Here is a 21,398-nt window from a genome sequence, read left to right as displayed (position 1 = left end):
TGCACGTGGGCACATCTGTCCTGCTTTCGATGCTACCTCATGCATATCCATCCAGAGAGAAGGTGGAAAAAAGTGCCCGGGAGTGAAGCCCAGGGAGAGACCCTGAAAGAAATTTGCAGGTGTTCAGGAGCCAAATAATTCTAGGCTCAATGCTCTCATTCCCAAGATCAGGCAAGAGACTTAGCCTTCTGTGTCTTCGTTTTCACATCAGTGAAATGGGGATACTAACACTCATGCATCACGGTTGTCAAGAGGAATGAATTCAATAACATACGCAAAACGCCTCTCATAGACAACTGATCCTTTATTAATAAATGCCGGATCCTTTCGCTTTCCTTTTCCAGATTATCTGCTACAGGTTTGCCAATTTAGTAGGGCAAGTAAAGGGAAGACCTGAGAAACACAATTCTGTTCTCTTAACAAGGGGGGAAACACAGACAAGATGAAATCAAGGCTCTTGAACCTGAGAATCATTCCCAGCGAGAAGACATATTTGTGATGAGGACTGTTTCAGACAGCCCTTTTACTTTAAAAACCATTAGATACTTTTCCAACCCAGTCACCCAGATGAGTGACTGACATGATCACAATCTGTTGGATTCATTTTCCCAAAAGGCCAGCTAGTCATGGAAGTACCATATGGATGACCTTGTTCAACGGGTGTATTTGCTTAGCAGTCTAGCCCACGTGCTTACCCTACTCGGGTCCTAGGAATTCCCTTTCCTGGCTCCTACTTTGCCACCATGTCTCAAAGTCCAGCTCTCCTACTTTCTTTCTGGAGTGCAGACTTTTGCCAGGAGGACCTGAGAGAAGGCAGAGAGAGAAAGAGAGAGAGAGAGCCCTCCTCCTATGGCCCAGCGCACCATCCCATGACAAAGAGCAATTTCTCCCAAGGGGATTGACATTGAGAACCTCCATTCCCTTACTGCTTGCTCCCTTGCAAATCAATGACACCTAGTGATTGCTGATAATATTTGTTCAACTTCAATATGTAAAGGAACGGTCATATTTACACATAGCTACATGTAGACCAGTTTGTTGTTATAGATCCTTCTGCTGCACAAAGTGAAGGATGCACGCCTTAACTCCATAAGCTTCCAGAAGTCCTCACCATATCAGGTCTGAGTCTTTGGAACACAATCACTCCACAAAAAACACCCACAATTTTATAAGAACAGACAACAGTTTGTAACACACACACACACACACACAATTCTCCCAAAGATACCCAGCTAAAATATAAAATATGCAATAGATGTTGCCCAAAACAAAACAAATATGATTTAAACCTCATTCTGGTTATTCCCAAGTTTTTTGCAACATTGGTTGGGTATTTGCTTATTGACTCATTGCTTATTTACTCATTCATTCAACAGATGCTATTTAGAGACAGGCACTGTTCTACAAAACAGGGACATGGCCTGTCCTCACAGGGTTTAAAATTAATAGTTCATTGTGATCCTTTCCCAGAACTAAATGCATGTGTATATGTATGCATACATTTAAAGAAAACAAAAAAGCAAGCTTTTTCAAAGACTTGAATCGAAGTCTTAGATTCTGTTCATGTAATTCTTTTTCCATGTATGCCCATTTAGGCTTAAAAAAAACACATGAGGGACTGGGCACTGGACATATATTGCCTTATCCGGCACTTGCCCGTTCTTCTAGCACTGCTTCCTCTTCTGTGTCCTCACAGACCACCCATTTAATGATCGATTGCATTCTTAGCCAGAATTTACCTTTTTTATTTTAAAATAAATATGTTCACCATTTCTAATCTAATGCACTTCCCAGCTTCACAGAATATGTCTGTATCTGTATATTAAAATGTTCATAAGAGCAGGGCGCCTGGGTGGCTCAGTTGGTTAAGTGTCCGACTTCAGCTCAGGTCATAAACTCGTGGTTTGCGGGTTTGAGCCCCACATCAGGCCCTGTGCTGACAGCTCAGAGCCTGCTTCAGATGCTGTGTCTCCCTCCCTCTCTGCCCCACCCCTGCTCACGCTCTGTCTCTCTCTGTCTCTCAAAAATGAATAAACATTTTAAAAAATTAAAATGTTCCTAAGAGCAATTATAATTGCAAGTACAATGTTTTCTGGCATGCCAGGTCACAGTCTCCCTCCACCAGTGAATGTGCCCAAGGATGTAGGTGCTAACATTCTGTTGAGTCTTTATTTAGTTTTGATTTAGTGACCATCACTGTGCTGAGATCGCCATACTCACTTTCCTCTTTACTTCCCATAGTAGCCCCAAAAAGTAATTTATTGACAGATGAAGACGCTGGGGCTCCCTGAGTAGCCCTCCACCCAGATAGTTGATTGCAGAGCCAAAAGTTAACCTCCAGATTGAATATTGAGAACTACTGCCCCAGGAGAGAGCCTGGGGGAGGAGAAAACATGGGCCTTTGAACTACAGTCATGTCTAGATTTTTAGAGGTCTTTCCAAGATATGTCAGGGGTTTTCCTGGGTTTTCTTTTCAGATAAATGCTCCAGTGTTGACTCCTCTGTGTCTAAGCTGGCTCAAACGAAAGTATATTTATTTCTGTGGGAATGGTAGAACATGGGATGGGGGAGATTCTTTCTCTGCACAGCTGTCTCTAATCTCAGAAGGTCAAATCTCCAAAGCTGATAGACCATCATTCAAGTTGGTGGGTCCACCAGAAAGACCTAAGCTCTCTCGTGATCGCTGGGATTTGGTACCAGCACAAAGAACCTTTTAGAACCTTTTGCATAACAGAACCTTTCAGTGGGTTAAAAAGAGAAACTGAGCTTATATCTTCTTCTTGCTGCCATGGTTCAAGAGCAGAACTTTGAAGATTCCTTGTCTGAAACAGTCCTCATGGTGGTCCTTTAAGCAAAGCCATCCAGTTGGTGCTCAAAACAAACTCTGCAAATATCTTGCATCCTAGGTTGAGTATTAAAATATAAATTATTTGGAAACCACAACCAATTACAGATTCATAGCATCATCTTGTGTGACGGGCAGATGATATTTGGTAACAGAATATATCCCTATTTCTGGAAATAAAAATCCTGTCAGGAATACTAATTTTTTTTATATAAATGTTTATTCATTTTTGAGAGAGAGAGATGCATGAGCGGGGTAGGGGCAGAGGAAGAGAAGTATAGAGGATCCAAAATGGGCTCTGTGCTGACAACAGCAATCCTGATATGGGGCTTGAACTCACAAACCGTGAGATCATGACCTGAGCTGAAATTGGACACTCAACTGACTGAGCCACCCAGATGCCCCAGGAATACTAACTTTTTCACAAACTTTTTCTGTCCCAAAATGCCTGAGGGATAAGACACACTCCCTCAGTCACAGCAGCCATCTCTAGGCATGATTTAGGATTGAGTAAGGAATTTGGTGTCCCGTATAGGGGTTACAGGCTCTACAATATCACAATCTGTCAGGGAGAGAATGTACTTTACAAAGCCCCACAGGCTATTAGAACGTGCCCATTCATCTTGCCCAACACTTCTCTCCTCCTATCTTTGTATAAAGACATAAAGTGAAAATACTCTCCCCAAAACAACCAAACACCAAGAGGCTACTGAGGCGTCTATAACTTATAACAGATACTTAAAATAATCATTTACTCAGCTAAGCTATGTTTACTGGGAAGGGCCACAAAAAAAAACCTAACACTAATCCATTAAAGAATATAATATGATACATCCTAGTACCTTTGGACAGTAATTATTATGGTCCTACACATGCTACCAAACTTGAAAATAAATTTACTATTTGCTTTTTAGTGATTGCAGCTTATATTTACAAAGCCAGATTAGAAGCCTTTACTAAGAATATATACATTCTCCAGGGAACCTGGGTGGCTCAGTCAGTTAAGCATCTGACTTTGGCTCAGGTCATGATCTCATGGGACTTGAGCCCCGTGTTGGGCTCTGTGATAACAGCTCAGGGTCTGGAGCCTGCTTCGATTCTGTGTCTCCCTCTCTCTTTGTGCCTTCCCCGCTTGTGCTCCCTCTCAAAAATAAATAATAAATGTTTAAAAATTTTTTGAAGAATATATACATTCTCCTTTTCACTAGTACTTTAAAGATTTTCCCTTACATGAATTCTCTATCATTTAACCAAATTTTCATGTAAAACTATTAGAGAAAAATGAAATATTTTACTCACACTATTTTCTTAAACAATCCCTAAACATAATAAACATAAATGGCCTAGATTTTTTTTAGATGCTCTAGAATCTGAACATAAAATAAGCCATCTGTTGTTTAATGACTTTCATTTAAAGAACTTGCAAATAGGGGCACTTAGGTGGCTCAGTTGGTTAAGCATCCAACTCTTGATCTTGACTCAGGTCATGATCTTACAGTTCGTGAGTTCCAGCCCCACATCAGGCTCTGTACTGACAGCACAGGTCCTGCTTGGAATACTCTCTTCTTGTCTGTTCCTAGCCCACTCATTCTCTCTCTCTCTCTCTCTCTCTCTCAATAAATAAATAAACTTTTTAAAAAAAAGAACTTACAAATAGATTTATTCTGTTATTACCCTCCCGTCATTCCCATTTGGAAAAATAAAAGCAAGGAAGTTTTTTTTTGAAATAAAATACTAATCTTTGTTGCATTCATTGCTGCTAAGAATACAACACATAGTCAGCCAAACTTCCTGGGATGTGAACAGGTGAATTTAAGTCAAGTAAGTAATCAAATTAGCAGAGTTTTCCCAAAGTGAAAGTATGACTTATACCTTTCATTTCTGAAGAGACTTACTTGCTGTTTTCATCTTAAGTCTTCAGCCATTACTAGAAGAGAAGTTAAAGGAGTCTGCAGGAGAATTTCCATTCTAGGCCAAGCAGCACAGCTTTGGGCTCGCCTCATTGTCAGTGTGCTTGAAGTTGCACAACCAGGGGTTAAGCATGGGATCCACTCATGTGTTTGTCATTGTGAGGAAAACTGGTCCCATATGCCCACACGCACTCGCACACACCTCATTTCATGTCTGGACTTCAGACATGTGCAACAGCACATAGCGATGTCAAGGAAATGGCAACCTGTTCCTGCTTAAACCCACTTACAAGAGAAAACTGCATTCAGATGACCTATTCAAAAGGTGCTTTAACTTTATTCCAAGTGGCCGGCAGGAGAGCTTGCTTGAAATGAGCTGATTTTTACCTTTTTAAAGAATTTGAGTTATCAATATTTTTAATTATAAGATTCATTTTGATCAAGTGTCCAAATCAATCTCCAAGGAGTTTTCCTTGCTTTTTCCTAGGTTTACAAATATCATGTGTCCAGGGCGCCTGAGTGGCTCAGTCAGTTAAGCATCCGACTCTTGGTTTCAGCTCTGGTCATGTTCTCACAGCTCTTGGGTTCCAGCCCCACATCGGGCTCTGCAGCTGGCAGTACGGAGCCTGCTTGGGATTCTGTCTCTCCCTCTCTCTCTGCCCCTCCCCTGCTTGCGCTGTCTCTGTCTTCTCAAAATAAATAAGTAAACTTAAAAAAAAAAGTTACCTTAAAAAAAATCATGTGTCCAATAGGGCAAAAGCATCAAGTTGAAATCACAGTTGACCTTCAGGCATGAGAACTGGGAGGGTGTTGGTAGCTAAGAATGCCATTCAGTAGAAAGGGAAAGGGATTCTGATGTAGGTGGTGGAAGTCATATAACAATTTGGGATAAGGATTCTTACACACACACACACACACCTGCTTCAGCAAAGCTGCCACAGGATTTCTCCTAGGGCATTTTCATTCCCATAGCCCTAACACTAGGCCAAGTTATGTGAACTGATCCATTTCATCTACTTTGAGCCAGTGTATCTGATTCACACAGGTTCACAAGGTTTTGCCAACTTTCCGTGGTATTAAAGAGTCTGTTGCCCTACAATGATTGAATATCTTAGTCCTCTGAACTCACCAGCATCTTGGAGGGCACTGAGAGCCTTTGCCTTCAGTCCACCCCAAACTACCCCAACCCTGCCATCAACAGACACATGTTCTGTCAGTGTCCGCAGTGAATTATTGGGGAGAACTGGGGACACTCCATTGTTCAATGTCACCGTACAGCAATCCTAACTTGAGGTCCCCAGGCTGGCACCTTTTCCACGTTTACTTACGGCTCTATGACCACAAGAAGTATATAGTGCTAAAAAAAAAAAAAAGCCAGGCTGCATACACACTGAGACCGTTCTCACATCCCAAAAGGCCTGTGGCAGAGTCAGCAACAGACCAAAAGATACATAAGGGTAAAGCCAGGTCCCCTTTCTGTTGATGAAATTGGAAGCACACTTGCTGGTTCAGGGGGAAGAGGTGGCAATTATCCCATCCACCTGGGTCCTAAATCTGCTACTTCGGTGATGACCCCTTGATGACTCCATGGGCGCAATTTCCCATCTCTCAAATTTTGCCTCTTCCCGTAGACCTTGTGTGGATGAAGGCTGAACTCGGGAAACAGTTTCTGATTCCAAGAACGCAATGTTCTCTCTCACACTGTTTCCAAGACAAGGGAGCAATGCCAGTTATGAATCTGAGCACACGGATCCAACAATCCTCTTGAAAAAAAGACAAAAATACCAATTTTCAGTCCAGCAAAAAACGCATGCCTTCAGTTCAAGTGATTGATGAAAATGCATTCCTGCTCGACACAGAACGAAAGAAACACATTTTTAAAGATGAAGTACCCTGGAATCCCTGCTAGCAGCGTATCTTCAGCTACTCCTGTCACAAAACTGCCATTGTAAAGCTAGTATTAATCAGTTAATTAATATATTATTGTTAATCACGTTCAGCATGTCTAAGAGGCTCTTCAAAGACACAACTTAACTATTCACGCGCCATCTCACTACTTTTCTCCGCTAAAATTAAATACCAAGACGGCAATGGTAAAACTTAAGCACCTAATTAGATGCCACAAAAGACCTGTGCCATTCGGCCAGAACTCATCCCAATTCTTTTCATACATAAATACAATTTAATTTTGGGTGCCTGGTTTTAATTGTATTTTTCCCCTTAAAAAATTTTAACTAAGTAATAGGACATTGACAAATTAAACATGTTTTTCTCACCTCTAGACTGATCTGATAAAGGGGAGCAGAGGAGCATACACCTGGGTCACAGGTGGGAGGAAGTGTGGCAAACGCACTATGGGACAGCTAGGGTGGAATATCGCTGGCCATGAGACTTTAGACCAGTTACTAAATGTCTCTGTTATTTGGTTTCCTCGTCCAAAAGTGAAAGAATAATAGTAGGATCTCTTTCATAGAATTTTTGTGAGGATTTAAGAAATTAATATGTGCCGGGAGCCTGGGTGGCTCATTTGGTTAAGCGTCGGACTTCGTCTCAGGTCATGACCTCGCGGTCCGTGAGTTTGAGCCCCACGCCGGGCTCTGCGCCGACAGCTCAGAGCCTGGAGCCTGCTTCGGATTCTCTGTCTCCCTCTCTCTGCCCCTCCCTCGCTCATGCTCTGTCTCTCTCGGTCTCTCAGCAATGGATAAACTTTTTTTTTTTTTTATATGAAATTTATTGTCAAATTGGTTTCCATACAACACCCAGTGCTCATCCCAAAAGGTGCCCTCCTCAATACCCATCACCCACCCTCTCCTCCCTCCCACCCCCCATCAACCCTCAGTTTGTTCTCAGTTCTCAACAGTCTCTTATGCTTTGGCTCTCTCTCACTCTAACCTCTTTTTTTTTTTTTTCCTTCCCCTCCCCCATGGGTTCCTGTTAAGTTTCTCAGGATCCACATAAGAGTGAAACCATATGGTATCTGTCTTTCTCTGTATGGCTTATTTCACTTAGCATCACACTCTCCAGTTCCATCCACGTTGCTACAAAAGGCCATATTTCATTTTTTCTCATTGCCACGTAGTATTCCATTGTGTATATAAACCACAATTTCTTTATCCATTCATCAGTTGATGGACATTTAGGCTCTTTCCATAATTTGGCTATTGTTGAGAGTGCTGCTATGAACATTGGGGTACAAGTGCCCCTATGCATCAGTACTCCTGTGTCCCTTGGATAAATTCCTAGCAGTGCTATTGCTGGGTCATAGGGTAGGTCTATTTTTAATTTTCTGAGGAACCTCCACACTGCTTTCCAGAGCGGCTGCACCAATTTGCATTCCCACCAACAGTGCAAGAGGGTTCCCGTTTCTCCACATCCTCTCCAGCATCTATAGTCTCCTGATTTGTTCATTTTGGCCACTCTGACTGGCGTGAGGTGATACCGGAGTGTGGTTTTGATTTGTATTTCCCTGATAAGGAGCGACGCTGAACATCTTTTCATGTGCCTGTTGGCCATCCGGATGTCTTCTTTAGAGAAGTGTCTATTCATGTTTTCTGCCCATTTCTTCACTGGGTTATTTGCTTTTCAGGTGTGGAGTTTGGTGAGCTCTTTATAGATTTTGGATACTAGCCCTTTGTCCGATATGTCATTTGCAAATATCTTTTCCCATTCCGTTGGTTGCCTTTTAGTTTTGTTGGTTGTTTCCTTTGCTGTGCAGAAGCTTTTTATCTTCATAAGGTCCCAGTAATTCACTTTTGCTTTTAATTCCCTTGCCTTTGGGGATGTGTCGAGTAAGAGATTGCTACGGCTGAGGTCAGAGAGGTCTTTTCCTGCTTTCTCCTCTAAGGTTTTGATGGTTTCCTGTCTCACATTCAGGTCCTGTATCCATTTTGAGTTTATTTTTGTGAATGGTGTGAGAAAGTGGTCTAGTTTCAACCTTCTGCATGTTGCTGTCCAGTTCTCCCAGCACCATTTGTTAAAGAGGCTGTCTTTTTTCCATTGGATGTTCTTTCCTGCTTTGTCAAAGATGAGTTGGCCATACGTTTGTGGGTCTAGTTCTGGGGTTTCTATTCTATTCCATTGGTCTGTGTCTGTTTTTGTGCCAATACCATGCTGTCTTGATGATGACAGCTTTGTAGTAGAGGCTAAAGTCTGGGATTGTGATGCCTCCTGCTTTGGTCTTCTTCTTCAAAATTCCTTTGGCTATTCGGGGCCTTTTGTGGTTCCATATGAATTTTAGGATTGCTTGTTCTAGTTTTGAGAAGAATGCTGGTGCAATTTTGATTGGGATTGCATTGAATGTGTAGATAGCTTTGGGTAGTATTGACATTTTGACAATATTTATTCTTCCAATCCATGAGCAGGGAATGTCTTTCCATTTCTTTAAATCTTCTTCAATTACCTTCATAAGCTTTCTATAGTTTTCAGCATACAGATCCTTTACATCTTTGGTTAGATTTGTTCCTAGGTATTTTATGCTTCTTGGTGCAATTGTGAATGGGATCAGTTTCTTTATTTGTCTTTCTGTTGCTTCATTGTTAGTGTATAAGAATGCAACTGATTTCTGTACATTGATTTTGTATCCTGCAACTTTGCTGAATTCATGTATCAGTTCTAGCAGACTTTTGGTGGAGTCTATCGGATTTTCCATGTATAATATCATGTCATCTGCAAAAAGCGAAAGCTTGACTTCATCGTTGCCAATTTTGATGCCTTTGATTTCCTTTTGTTGTCTGATTGCTGATGCTAGAACTTCCAGCACTATGTTAAACAACAGCGGTGAGAGTGGGCATCCCTGTCGTGTTCCTGATATCAGGGAAAAAGCTCTCAGTTTTTCCCCGTTGAGGATGATGTTAGCTGTGGGCTTTTCATAAATGGCTTTTATGATCTTTAAGTATGTTCCTTCTATCCCGACTTTCTCAAGGGTTTTTATTAAGAAAGGGTGTTGGATTTTCTCAAAGGCCTTTTCTGCATCGATTGACAGGATCATATGGTTCTTCTCTTTTTTTTTTGTTAATGTGATGTATCACGTTGATTGATTTGCGAATGTTGAACCAGCCCTGCATCCCAGGAATGAATCCCACTTGATCATGGTGAATAATTCTTTTTATATGCCGTTGAATTCGATTTGCTAGTATCTTATTGAGAATTTTTGCATCCATATTCATCAGGGATATTGGCCTGTAGTTCTCTTTTTTTACTGGGTCTCTGTCTGGTTTAGGAATCAAAGTAATACTGGCTTCATAGAATGAGTCTGGAAGTTTTCCTTCCCTTTCTATTTCTTGGAATAGCTTGAGAAGGATAGGTATTATCTCTGCTTTAAACGTCTGGTAGAACTCCCCTGGGAAGCCATCTGGTCCTGGACTCTTATTTGTTGGGAGATTTTTGATAACCGATTCAATTTCTTTACTGGTGATGGGTCTGTTCAAGCTTTCTATTTCCTCCTGATTGAGTTTTGGAAGAGTGTGGGTGTTCAGGAATTTGTCCATTTCTTCCAGGTTGTCCAATTTGTTGGCATATAATTTTTCATAGTATTCCCTGATAATTGTTTGTATCTCTGAGGGATTGGTTGTAATAATTCCATTTTCATTCATGATTTTATCTATTTGGGTCATCTCCCGTTTCTTTTTGAGAAGCCTGGCTAGAGGTTTGTCAATTTTGTTTATTTTTTCAAAAAACCAACTCTTGGTTTCGTTGATCTGCTCTACAGTTTTTTTAGATTCTATATTGTTTATTTCTGCTCTGATCTTTATTATTTCTCTTCTTCTGCTGGGTTTAGGCTGCCTTTGCTGTTCTGCTTCTATTTCCTTTAGGTGTGCTGTTAGATTTTGTATTTCGGATTTTTCTTGTTTCTTGAGATAGGCCTGGATTGCAATGTATTTTCCTCTCAGGACTGCCTTCGCTGCGTCCCAAAGCGTTTGGATTGTTGTATTTTCATTTTCGTTTGTTTCCATATATTTTTTAATTTCTTCTCTAATTGCCTGGTTGACCCACTCATTCGTTAGTAGGGTGTTCTTTAACCTCCATGCTTTTGGAGGTTTTCCAGACTTTTTTCTGTGGTTGATTTCAAGCTTCATAGCATTGTCGTCTGAAAGTATGCATGGTATGATTTCAATTCTTGTAAACTTATGAAGGGCTGTTTTGTGACCCAGTATATGATCTATCTTGGAGAATGTTCCATGTGCACTCGAGAAGAAAGTATATTCTGTTGCTTTGGGATGCAGAGTTCTAAATATATCTGTCAAGTCCATCTGATCCAATGTCTCATTCAGGGCCCTTGTTTCTTTATTGACCGTGTGTCTAGATGATCTATCCATTTCTGTAAGTGGGGTGTTAAAGTCCCCTGCAATTACCACATTCTTATCAATAAGGTTGCTTATGTTTATGAGTAATTGTTTTATATATTTGGGCGCTCCGGTATTCGGCGCATAGACATTTATAATTGTTAGCTCTTCCTGATGGATAGACCCTGTCACTATTATATAATGTCCTTCTTCATCTCTTGTTACAGCCTTTAATTTAAAGTCCAGTTTGTCTGATATAAGTATGGCTACTCCAGCTTTCTTTTGGCTTCCAGTAGCATGATAAATAGTTCTCCATCCCCTCACTCTCAATCTAAAGGTGTCCTCAGGTCTAAAATGAGTCTCTTGTAGACAGCAAATAGATGGGTCTTGTTTTTTTATCCATTCTGATACCCTATGTCTTTTGGTTGGCGCATTTAATCCATTTACATTCAGTGTTATTATAGAAAGATATGGGTTTAGAGTCATTGTGATGTCTGTATGTTTTATGCTTGTAGTGATGTCTCTGGTACTTTGTCTCACAGGGTCCCCCTTAGGATCTCTTGTAGGGCTGGTTTAGTGGTGACAAATTCCTTCAGTTTTTGTTTGTTTGGGAAGACCTTTATCTCTCCTTCTATTCTAAATGACAGACTTGCTGGATAAAGGATTCTCGGCTGCATATTTTTTCTGTCTAGCACACTGAAAATCTCGTGCCAATTCTTTCTGGCCTGCCAAGTTTCAAAAGAGAGATCAGTCACGAGTCTTATAGGTCTCCCTTTATATGTGAGGGCACGTTTACCCCTTGCTGCTTTCAGAATTTTCTCTTTATCCTTGTATTTTGCCAGTTTCACTATGATATGTCGTGCAGAAGATCGATTCAAGTTACGTCTGAAGGGAGTTCTCTGTGCCTCTTGGATTTCAATGCCTTTTTCCTTCCCCAGTTCAGGGAAGTTCTCAGCTATTATTTCTTCAAGTACCCCTTCAGCACCTTTCCCTCTCTCTTCCTCCTCTGGGATACCAATTATGCGTATATTATTTCTTTTTAGTGTATCACTTAGTTCTCTAATTTTCCCCTCATACTCCTGGATTTTTTTATCTCTCTTTTTCTCAGCTTCCTCTTTTTCCATAACTTTATCTTCTAGTTCACCTATTCTCTCCTCTGCCTCTTCAATCCGAGCCGTGGTGGTTTCCATTTTGTTATGCATTTCGTTTAAAGCGTTTTTCAGCTCCTCGTGACTGTTCCTTAGTCCCTTGATCTCTGTAGCAAGAGATTCTCTGCTGTCAGCTATACTGTTTTTAAGCCCAGCGATTAGTTTTGTGACTATTATTCTAAATTCACTTTCTGTTATATTATTTAAATCCTTTTTGATCAGCTCATTAGCTGTTGTTATTTCCTGGAGATTCTTCTGAGGGGAATTCTTCCGCTTGGTCATTTTGGATAGTCCCTGGCGTGGTGAGGACCTGCAGGGCACTTCCCCTGTGCTGTGGTGTATAACTGGAGTTGGTGGGCGGAGCCGCAGTCCGACCTGATGTCTGCCCCCAGCCCACCACTGTGTCCACAGTCAGACTGGTGTGTGCCTTCTCTTCCCCTCTCCTAGGGGCGGGATTCACTGTGGGGTGGGGTGGCCTGTCTGGGCTACTTGCACACTGCCAGGCTTGTGATGCTGGGGATCTGGCGTCTTAGCTGGGGTGGGTAGGCAAGGTGCACAGGGGCAGGAGGGGCAGGCTTAGCTTGCTTCTCCTTAGGTGATCCACTTCAGGAGGGGCCCTGTGGCAGCAGGAGGGAGTCGGATCCACTGCCGGAGGTTTGGTTCCGCAGAAGCGCAGAGTTGGGTGTTTGCGCGGAGCGAGCAAGTTCCCTGGCAGGAACTGGTTCTCTCTGGGATTTTGGCTGGGGGATGGGCGGGGGAGATGGCGCTGGCCAGCGCCTTTGTTCCCCACCAAACTGAGCTCTGTCGTCAGGGGGCTCAGCAGCTCTCCTTCCCTTTGTCCTCCAGCCTTCCCGCTTTCTGAGCAGAGCTGTTAACTTATGACCTCCCAGAGGCTAAGTCGCGCTTGCTGTCGGAACACAGTCCGTCAGGCCCCTCCGCTTTTTGCAAGCCAGACTCGGGGGCTCTGCTTGGCCTGCGAGCCGCCCCTCTGCCCCGGCTCCCTCCTGCCAGTCCTTGGAGCGCGCACCGACTCGCTGCCCTTCCTACCCTCTTCCGTGGGCCTCTCGTCTGCGCTTGGCTCCAGCGACTCCGTTCTGCTAATCCTCTGGCGGTTTTCTGGGTTATTTAGGCAGGTGTAGGTGGAATCTAAGTGATCAGCAGGACGCGCGGTGAGCCCAGCGTCCTCCTACGCCGCCATCTTCCCTCCCTCTCTCTGGATAAACATTTTAAAAAATGTTAATAAAAAAAGAAATTAATATGTGCAAAGTTCTTAGAACAGGAAACACATAGTGAGCACAGATTAAATATTAGTGGCTCTTATAACTTAACGGAATTTTCAGCCACTCGCTGGACTTTTTCTTTTGACTGCACCTCAAAATCGATTCATCTAGAAAGGTAGTGCTCTTCTCTTCAGAGCAGCTCCTCCTCTCAGCTTCCTTGGAAATAAAACCCCCAGGCAGTGGTGCCACTATCTGATAACTACAGAGGTGCCACCAACATATTTGATTCCTCCTGCTCCTGCTCTCTCCAGCCATCCACACTGTCACCTTGTCACTTCCCTCTCCATTCCAGCTGTGATATTGTGATCCAAGGTCTTTGTCCCTGGTTCCCTGGTTCCTGGCACAAAGCTCTTAAAACCCTTAGAATTACCTGAGGAATGGGGCAAGAGGAGCATCTTTTGTTAGTCATACTTAGCCTCTTTCAGTCATACCCGAGTTTATGCTAATGAGCTGATTCTTGGAAGATGGGGGCAGAGCGGGGGAGTGTAGCCAGGTAAGTAATGCTCGTGAAAAGTGGGCTAGAACTTTAGTCCCACCGCCCCCAGCCTCTGGGGAGGGGGAAAGAACCGGGGATGGCATTACTCATCAATGGTCAAGGACTTAATCAACCATGTTTATGCAACAGAACCTCCATAAAAACCCAGACGAAGGAATTTAGAGAGCTTCCGAGTTGGTGAATGGACCCATGTGCTAGGAGGGTCGTGCATGCCCGGGACAGAAATTCCCACATTGGGGATGCCCTCACCTCGCGTCCACATACATCATCCTACTCGGAACGGGCTGCTTACTGGCCCCTGTGCCATGTGGCAAGAAGCAGAGCCTCACTCAACGTTGCCCCAGTTGATGGGGGCCTGCATCCAGGAACAGCGAGGCCAGGACATCATTCATCTCAGCCGTCAATGCTGCCCCTCCCTCCTGGGAAGGAGAAAATACAACACTGAGGATACACTTCCACTAAAAAATCACTTGTGGCTTACCTGAAATTCAAATTAAACTGGGTGTCCTCTTTAATTTTGTCGTTCTTACCGTTTCGTTTCTCCGTTTGCTAAATCTCGCAGTCCTACGTCACACACACCATGGAGGACATCGAGGGTCCTCCGTTTACAGTGGGAGCCAGCTTGTCCCAAAAGGGGATCACCATGTCCAATGCCTCTAGGGTTGGGGGGCGGGGGGTAGTAACGTGAACATATGCAGCAGGGCCTCTGTAGGATGATATATGACAAACTGGCCTCGTGTGTTGAGAGATCACCCCAGCGAGCAGTGGAAACTGTTTTAAACTGATGTGCACTGTGCATACTCCAACTAACCCAAGTAGCTGCTACTCACTTCCATCTACGATTGCCATAGATATGGTAGAAATGCTCAAAAAATTCCCTAATGTTTGAAAGGTTTCGATTTGAAAACTTTTGATATTTCAGTGTTAACAACGAATTTAATAATAAAGCATTGTACTGGCAACCCTGTGTAGATGGACAGAATAAAAAAATTTTTTTTTAAAAAGGTGTAATGTCCACACCAGCTGGCCTGCAGGCCACCTCTGCCCTATAGCAATTCTAGAGCTCAGTCTTCAATCAGGAAGAGGCATCCATTGCCCCAGCCAAGGTCCGCCATGACAGTGGTTCAGCTGCAAGTCTGCTCTTGGCCAGTGGACTCCTTTGGTACATCTGGTTTGAACTCTCTAAAAGAAGGGACTGGACTGGGTTGGCCAGTCACCCTGCAGCATATAGCACTCTACCTGGTCACTGGCCCACCTAGAGAGGGGAACTCTCTAGTTTAACCAGCTGTACTCTGGGAGGACAATTACAAGGTCCAGACCCTTCACATTCCTCTTGCCCTGTGCACACCAGTCACACCTGCCTTCTTTCAGTTTCTCTTTCTGCTCCTGTCCTACCACAGAGCTCCCTTACATACCTTCTCTGTGGTCATGCCTCCTCGCCCTTCTCCCCAAATCAACGCTTCCACACACTTTAGATCTCTTCCTTGGGGAATCCTTCCCTGGCCTCTCTGAATAGGTCAAAGACCCCCCCCATACAACCCTATGCCACCCGGCCCTCGGTGAAGGTATTCAAAGCATTTATTTACTGGAAATGTGCAGACGTCAGCCCAAAGAACACAGAATGGATTCTGGAACAAGAAACTGGAAGCTTCCTGCTGTGCCGGGAATTGACTGCTGAGTGCTAAGTCATGGTGGGGAGCCGTCCTGGAGGTGCTGGAGACAGATCTGAGGGGTCTAGGCCACAGGGGAGGGGCCACTCAAGGGGCTCAAGGCAGCAGCTATACTGCTGTTTTAATGATCTATTGTTGTGTAACAAACCTCCCCAAAACTTAATAACTCACCATAACCATTTATTCTTCTTTTGCAATGTGCGCTGGTTTCCTCTGGGTGGTTTTCCTGTCCCACGTGGTGTCCACTGGGAGAAGAATGCCCCGAGAGGAGATGGCCTTCTTCAGTCACGTCTGACGTCTCAGCTGGGAAGGCTGAAGAGCTGGGACCCGGCTGAACATCCCTCTCTCCGTGTGGCCTCTCCCCGCTGCTGGCTTGGCTTCCTCACAGCAGTGTGGTCTCAAGATATTGGGCTTGGAAAGGGAAGGCACGAAAGGCCATCAGTTCTCTTAAGGCGTTGGCCCAAAACTGTCTCACACAGATCCCTTCACAGCGTTCTCGGGCTCAAAGCAAGTTCCAAGGCCAGCCCCATTCAAGGCAGGGACAAGGCTTCACCTTCTGACGGGTGAGAAGGCCTTTGCGTCAGCAGAGGGAACGACAGGATGGGGGCCATCTGAGGAGAATGTCACGTGGACGCCTTTAAATACCTTCACACTGACCCAGCAGCGTATTTGCATAGTGGCTGAACATAGAGGTCAGGTCTATGCCTCTTATTCAGGTGAGTGTGGCAAGTTTACGTTTGTTTGTGATTTATTCGATGCGAGTCTCCAAGATGGCCGCAACGGTGACTGTGTTTGCTCTGCCTTCAGGCTCAATGTCTGTCACACTGCAGAATTTGCTACGTGTCTGTTGAATGAACGAGCTAATGAATGAATGAATGAGCTAATGAATGAATGAACGAGTATCCCCTTTAAGAAACAGCCACCACGATCATCACCGAACCGCTTCGGTGACCGAAACACTTCAACCTTTGCGTGGTGGAAATTTGATGAAGGTTTTTTAAGGGGGCTGGAAACCGAAAGTTCAGTGTCAGAGTTCGCCCAGGCAGAAGAACTAGCTTTGCTTAAAGGCACTAAAATGCGTCTTTTGGAACTGATACCAGGTGTCTGTGGGAGGCAGGAGGGAAAAAAACTGAAAGGAGAAAGAAAGATTTAATACAATAGGTTTCTCCCTCCCCTGTCTTACGGATGTTTCTTTGCACCAGGCAAAGATCCCCTACCGCTGATAAGGCCATCAATAAGGGGAGCCACCCACCACGAGGGTTTGATGAGCCACCTCCCAGGAAGGCTCTCCCTAGGCAAGAACGAATGCCTTCTTCCAGTTTCGAATGCGTAGCTTGAGGTAAAGGTTTTATTTGGGCAGCAGCCTGGAGTAAAGAAAAAAACAGGAGTCAGAAAAACTGGGTTCCCGGCCAGCTTGGCCACACTCTAAAGAAGAATCCTTCGCCGGCGGAGGGCTCAGCTACCCCAGATCTCAATCCCTCTTGACCAGTTTCATTAAGTCGCGCTGTGCCCCTGACAGGATGTGACAATCCCACCCTTCCAAACTCCTCGTCCCCATCAGTAATGTCCATCTGCCTGCTGGTCCAGCCGTGACCATCTGGAATGCATCAGTATTGGCCCCTGCACATCTGCTACATCTCCTCGCTCACCAGACATCGTAGCACTTCCTCCGGGACCTCGTGCCTCCTGTCTCCATTCTGCTCCCAAGTCCGGGTCCTCCTGGAAACCAGCTTTGGTGTGGTTCCTCCGATCCAAACCAATCCCTCGTTCTAGACCGTCCTCAGTTCACCACTCCTGGTGATTTCTGACTCTCCTGACGTTATGCCAGCAGACCCTGGTGGTTGCCTACGTGGAAGGCAGAGGTAGACTTACCATTTACCACGAAGCCGTTGAAGCTTAAGCTCCCAGGTCACTCACTTGGCTGGGCTCCTTTCCAAAGCCAGGAAAAAGGAAGCTCTCGCCTTAAGGTTACCTGTGTGAGTAAGATTGTTTACCACCGTGAAGTATAACCACCTCCGTTTTCTACCCCAGTTTTCTTCACTCACATCTCCTCTCATGCTAAATGGTAGCAGAGTGCCAATAGACGGTTTAGGGTGTACTGGTGGGTTAGTTGGGTTGAGGATACACTTAGATTGTGTTTACTAGAACAGGTTGACGTGGCTCCCTTCAAGGTAAATGGGCACTGGTTAAAAGAAAATAGTGAGGTTTGGGAACCATTTGGATTACACCCAGCATATATTTTTTAAAGCAGCAATATATTAAGAAGAAAAGATAGACTGAGGATAAAAGTAATGAAGAGCCTCTGGGGATTATTTGCTAATGTGATTAATAGTTCAAATCATGCGGACGCACTGGAAACAATCTTACTTTCTTAATAATTTGGCACGAAAGACTAACAACAAATTTAGCACAAAACTCATAACACGCATTACAATGAGGACATTGAAAATGAACTCTTTTACGAGTAGCATGAATGGAAAGAGTGTTTGAGATTCGCCAACACACAAGACAACCTGAAATACCTGGAGATCTTACAATTCATTTATAAAAGAAACCGGGGGGGTGGGTTTTGTCAAAGTTGGCAGTAACCTTACATCTTTACATAACATTACCAATAAGCAAGTTGTCAGGCTGAAACTTTTTTAAACTACTGATTAAAAAAACACCTTGATCCCCCATGTTGAGAAAAGACTGAATGGTGTTTCTATCGTTGCTAAAAAAAATTATGCAGAAATTCACTGTCAGGTGAGGAGGATTTCGAATAAAATGTTTCAGAGGGATGTGCCAGGCAGTTACTTAAAATGTTACCATTTTTTTAGTTTTTTTTATTTATAGACAGAGTACAAGTGGGAGAGAGGGGAAGAGAGAAAGAGAGAGAGAGAGAGAGAGAGAGAATGCCAAGTAGGCAGGCAGTTACTTAAAATGTTACCATTTTTTTAGTTTTTTATTTTTTACAGACAGAGTGCAAGTGGGAGAGAGGGGAAGAGAGAAAGAGAGAGAGAGAGAGAGAGAGAGAGAATCCCAAGTAGGCTCCACACTTAGCATGGAGCCACACAGGGCTCAACCCCACAACCCTGAGATCATGACCTGAGCCGAAATCAAGAGTCGAGATGTTCAACGAACTGAACCACCCAGGCACCCAAGAATGTGGTGAAGTTTATTTTTTATTCTTAATTTCGTTTTCAGAATTGTGTATGCCTTTTCTTAAAGAGAGATTTCAAAGTGTATAATCATCAAGCCACACAACATCTGATCTACCTTGCCAATAGCCAATTCTCCTTCCTCTTTGCAAAGGGAACACAAATTTTGCTCAGGGACAGGCACTGGATCCTAACTCTGGTCCTTCCAGGCACTGATGGGTACAACTGCATTAACTACATAACACAAAGAAGGCAGTTACTGGCTTGTTTATTTAATAAAAATAGTCTTCCACAAGCCTAACTCCAGCCCCACTGGCCAAACTGGCCGTGTTTTTTATTTCACCAAACCAACAGTGCCTTTGAAAACACTAGAGCTGTGTTATTCCATCTGACAGCCACCAGCCACATGTAGTGCTTTAAATTTTAAATTTTGTTTACTTATAATTAAATACAATTTAAAAATCAGTTCCTTGGTTGCACTAGCCACATTTTAAGGGCTCAATAGCCACATGAACCAGTGGCTACCATAATTCTACAACACAAATATAGAATAGTCTCATCATCAGAAAGTTCTATTGAACAGTCTTATTCTAGAAAACCTAGAGTAGGACACCATCTAAGATGTGTTCTTCTTCTTCTTCTTTTTTTTTTAATGTTTATTTATTTATTTATTTATTTACAGAGAGAGAGCACAAGAGGGGGACAGTGGGGGGTGGGGGAAGAGACAAAGGGAGAGAGAGAATCCCAAGCAGACTCCATACCCAACCCAGAGTCCCATGTGGGACTCAATCTCAGAACCACAGGATCACGAGCTGAGCCAATATCAAGAATCAGATGCTCAACCGACTGAGCCACCCAGGTGACCCTAGAATGTGCTCTTATCAAAAGAATAGAACTTGAATCTGATCAAGTCTCTACAATTTATAGGAAATGCAAAAAAGGGAAGAAATGCTCATCTACACCACAGAAACATAATCATAAATATGCAGCATGGAAAATTTGATGGGATAAATGATACAATTTCCTAAAAGGAAGATTTCAAGAAAAAACAAAAACAGGGAAACCTATAAATACTGGTCAGATACATCAAACAATGAAAATGTGTGGACTTTATTGGAATAAATTCAGATATAAACTATAAAAGTATGTATTCTAAGGATGAGATAATAACTGACATATAATAATTGATAATAGGATATATATAACAACTGACAACATTAAGGAGTGGCTTTTTAAATAATTTTAGGTATGATAATGGTATTTTGGGTATGGCATAGTAAAAAAGATCTTATCTTTTAGGAATGCATACTAAAATATTTACAGAAGAAATGATATAATGTCTGGGCTTTGCCTTGAAATAATTTAGGATGGGGGATGGATGGGCACATAGATGGAATAAAATTGGCCATGATGTGATGGCTGTTGGCTCTGGGGGACATACCTACAGGAATTAATTTTATTATTCTGGCTACTTTTACATTTGTTAAAAATTTTCCATAGTGAAGACTTAAAAAAAAATGTACTAAGGCAGGACCACAAGAAGAGAGCTACAGGAAATAAAGATGGCTTCTTAATTCTCTTAGTACTTAGTAGGCATTGCCCTTGACCTTGGCCTTTTCAGTCAGTCATTGTAGAAGACCTGCTTGACACATAGACCTGATGAAGACATCTGGAAGCCAGAACACAACACTCAGAATCTGGCAGAGCAAGATAGGGAGGTAGAACATGATTCTTAAAATAGGAAGCCTGGATTCATTTTAAGTAGGGATTCATCTACTTCTAGTATATGGATTAAATGAGGTAATACACATAATGCACTTAGAACAGTGGCCAGCGTAGAGAACACTATAGAAGTGTTCTTATCCTGATTCTGATGATTAACGATGGGTTGGAGAAGAACCAAGAACTGAAGCAAGTAAACAAGTTGGAAGGTTGCTCCCATAGTCTTTAGTGGTGGCTGGGAAATTGGAGAGCAGTGCAGTGTGAGTCAAAAATGGGAGTCAGATGTGCAATCATTAAGGCTTCCTGATGAGCAGGGAAGGAAATGAAGAGCTGTCCCCAGGTTTCCATCATAAACTATCAGATGGATGATGTGGGATCACGCTGAAAAGGGCTGCCGAAGAAATCAATCTGGCAGGAAGAATCAAGAGCGCCATTTCATTCCGTCGAATTGGAGATGCCAAGTGGAAATATCAGATATGTCATCATCCTCATTGCACATTGAGGAAACTGAGGCTCCTTTAAATGAGGAAGCTGAGATCCAGAAGGACTAAGTCATCTCAAAGTTGAACAGCTGTTAGGAGAGTCAAACTTGAAACTCAAGCTAAGAACCCTTCGCAGCCAGAGATCTCACCTCCCGGTGCTGAAACCCCCATAGGAACGGCGTCTGCTTCCTTGGTGTAACCCATCGGTATAAGCACCTCCAAGATACGCGCAGGGGGCTGGCATCCCAGAAGTTCCAGGCAAGTGCCTGAGCCAACAACAGAGGCCAGGAAATGTGCCTCAGTTCTCGGAGTCTTAGCAGATAGATAATTTGCCCAGGAAAGAAGGAAAAGCCAGGGAAGAAAACTATACACAGTTAAGAGGAGGGACGTTAGCTTGCTAAGCCTGGCTTCCTGCTCTACTATA

The 21,398-nt window shown here is 43.3% G+C and overlaps 1 long non-coding RNA gene across 1 annotated transcript; it reads right to left on the bottom strand.

The window, feature by feature from the left end:
• Positions 1-286: 286 nt before the first annotated feature.
• On the bottom strand, positions 287-16,034 carry LOC147574777 (uncharacterized). The gene is made up of 4 exons (XR_015243491.1): positions 15,802-16,034; positions 14,491-14,616; positions 14,210-14,379; positions 287-6,601 (listed from the first exon to the last, which is right to left on the bottom strand). It is a non-coding gene; the product is annotated as an uncharacterized LOC147574777 (long non-coding RNA).
• Between the last annotated feature and the right edge of the window lie 5,364 nt (positions 16,035-21,398).

This window comes from Puma concolor, chromosome D4, assembly GCF_028749965.1.
Source record: "Puma concolor isolate L17-30 chromosome D4, mPumCon1.1.hap2, whole genome shotgun sequence".
NCBI lineage: Eukaryota > Metazoa > Chordata > Mammalia > Carnivora > Felidae > Puma > Puma concolor.
This window is presented reverse-complemented; position numbering and strand designations above follow the sequence as displayed.